A 3,426-nucleotide genomic window follows, 5' to 3' on the forward strand; every position below is an offset into this window, starting at 1 on the left:
CCCAACAGCCAATGTTCCTTTGGGCCAGGCCAACCCCAGCAATGAGCCCAGAACAGAATGATATTTGACAGGCTGAACAGGCCGCTTGCTTACAAGTGGCTGTAACTATTTCCTGCGAGCTTAGCTCGCGTGGGAGCACAAACACATTACACACAAGAAGTCACAGCTAAAAAGATCCTATTGACAGCAAAGACATTTCCCACTGCAGTCCCTCAAAACTGTGTAAAAGCTGGAACGAGGTACAGTATACAGTACCAGCTGTAACATTTTTTGGTACATTTCATTCCTCATGTCTATACTGGCCATGATGAAGAGTTCCTTCCTGAAGTGCTTTCCAATGTAAGTGCATGGGAACAAAAAATTCAAATCCTTGTTTTGGTGCCAAAAATTGAGATAAACAGATCAAGCTTAGGATCACTGCGCTACTATCTGATGATGATTTGATTTCTGCGAGCAAACCAGTTAAAAGCTAAATCATTGTCAGATGATTGCTAATGGCTTCCAACGTTTGCATTTCAGCCAATACGTTCCACCTCTTTACTCTTCCAACACAACCATTTACCTGATGGAACCAAAACCTGCTCAAATGTATTGGCCATATTACTCTGCACTAAAATGGAAACCAAGGAATTCTTCTGAGTGCTGAATCTGTTTAGCAACAGATTCTGGCATTCATATGCGATTTGGTCCACTGATGAACACTTAAATTGGAAACACATAAAGAAGCAATGTCTTCACATTCACAAAGGACATGGGAAAAACAAGAAAACTCTTTCTATGTACATGTGGACCAAATTAGTATTGTTTAGACTTAATAAAATGTGAACCTGTTAAAAGTCAACTCAGTGAATTACTCACCAGCTTAGCATCTATTCAATCCCACTCTGCACTCACCTCCAAAAATGCTTCCCTGAATGACACGCATTTCTTTGCACGAAACTGCATGTGACCTTTTACCTGCCGCACTGATGAAAGAGACGAGGGGTTTCGGGTGATGGGCAGTTCGGTTTTCGTGCCCTTGTAAAAATAAACCTGCAAACTTGAAAAGTATTAAAAGCTGATTGACTGTTTAATGAGAATAGCAGAAGAACATAAATTCTGGAGACGTTCATGAAGACACTTGATCTTTTTTATTTCTCGATCATTTCATTAAAAAAATCATCATTAGTGTAAACAGTTGATGGCTTCTGACAAAAAATAATGCCTACAATTAGTAGCAACGCAACAATCCACCGTCAGCTGTATCCTTATATTTAACAAAAACAGATGCAAAGCTTTTTTTGATTTCTTCTATTTAAACTCTCGCCAGACGTCTACATGCATAACTATCTAGTGCTGGTATGCTAATGAAAATCAGCAGGACTTTTTTAAGAGGCTGGCATTTGAACACAGACAGCTTACAGCCATTATATGACGTCAGATCAAACAGGTCCCCTGTTATCATCTTTTGTCCCCGAAAATGTCAAAAAACCTGGCTACCTGCTTTCTTTACAAATGCCAGAAAACTGAAAAAAAAAACATCAATCTAAAAATGGCACTGATTACAATAAATAGTTGGAATTAAGATGCCCACATTTTAGGATAACAATCTTACATTTTGAATATAATTGCTAAAAATGTTTCCTGTAGGTAGCAGAAGTAGCTTCTGATAGTATGTCCACCCCACCTGCGGAAGTCTCCAATTTCAGTTGCATGTTATCATTATTTGGTTAAATGAGATTGCATCAAGCTTCATGTTTTTTTTTTCATTTCAGATAAAAAAAAAATAAAATATCCCCCCTATCTTGTCCCTTTAAACACACTTTCTCTGGGTATGTTTCAATCAAGTCATTTATTCACATCAAAAAAGATGATTTTGCAAATTTCATATAGACCGATCATGTATAAATAACTTTCGTTGAAAATGGATTCTTTAAATTGCACAGCTTTCGTTTCCATTCCCCAAAGTTAATCTCAGTCTCTGATCTCGATTTTCTGCCAAGCCTTTTTCTCCACTTTATCAGGGCAGTCAGGTTGGAACTGCAGGCTCCTCAGGGCCTTTTATCAGCTCCTCTGTTCGGCCTCGGCTCTTTGAATCTTTCTCCACTCTTTCAGCAGCTCGATCACCGTCTCATCTAGTCTGTGGGATGTGCTCTGGAGATGGACTCCAGCTTAACTTCACCTCAAACCCAGTTTGCGGCCAGTTTACGCCAATTCTTCCCAGCGTTCTCTTGAGATCACATTTCGTGCCAATATTCCAGTTTGTTCTGGAAGGAGGATACAAGGCTGAGTTAAAAAAAGAAAAATCTTCTATTTTAGGAAACAATTAAACATTAAAATCAAAACATCTTTATGAAAAAATCTGAAAACACACAAACAATCTGTCCACAGGCCAACAGTGAGATTTGGCAGCCTAACGAACAATTGAGACAGGCCATAACTAATTTAGTGAATTTACATGGTCACTTACAGGTGACTCACAGTCCAATACAATAATGTCATTTCGATTGTATTAAGTGGTTAAGTAAACAGCTGAAATCCCCGTATTTTGCTATTTTGTGTCTCATTACCCTGCGCCACAGACAATACTTGTTTTATTGGCTGCAAGTCTTCTTTTAAATCATGATAGCTCCAAATATTAGTTTTATCAACAGGTTAGTTTTATTATAATTGAAAGTGTACTAGATGATATTGGCCTGTTTGTTGCAGATTTGCGTTTTATAAGCAACAAGAAATTGCCAGAACAGCAGAGGGTTTTCAAACTGTGAAGCTCCTCACGGGGCCTCCTGTTAACCGATGATTATTGCCCGACACTTGCTCTCAGACCTTCAGGTGTTGGATATTTGTTTGACACTATTAAGGATCAGGCATACTGTTATTTATATAAACTGCAAACACCAACACTTAAAACTACGATATGAATAAACCTACTCTAACTGCCCACAACGTAACCATTTTGTCGCTTCTCCTGTTGAAAGCTGCCAGTGTCAGTCATAGATTGTTTGTAAATGTAAATGGTAAAATGAGACCTTGCTACTTGTTATAGCGCCTTCTGTCTTTTCCGACCACTCAAAGCACTTTTACACACGTGCCCAGTCACCCTTTCACACAGTGAGTGATGGCAAAGTCCATCAAACAGAAACTAACTCATTCATACACATTCACAGAGCATCGGGAGCAATTTGGGGTTCAGTATCTTGCTCAAGGATACTTCGACATGTGGCAGGAGGAGCCGGGGATCGAACCAACTAGCCTACCTTCAGATTAGGGGACTACCCGCTCTTCCTCTGAGCCACAGCCGCGTGAGAAACGTCTTATTTTATTATTTATTTATAATAAAATAAAAACATAAGTAGAAGCGCTGGATTATTGCAATCTGAGATGTTTTCATTATCTTCTCCGATCTTCCTGACGGAAACGGAATCTTGCGCGCACACACACACACAC

This window comes from Morone saxatilis, unplaced genomic scaffold (assembly GCF_004916995.1).
Source record: "Morone saxatilis isolate NCDOM2014 unplaced genomic scaffold, NCSU_SB_2.0 Contig23, whole genome shotgun sequence".
Lineage (NCBI taxonomy): Eukaryota > Metazoa > Chordata > Actinopteri > Moronidae > Morone > Morone saxatilis.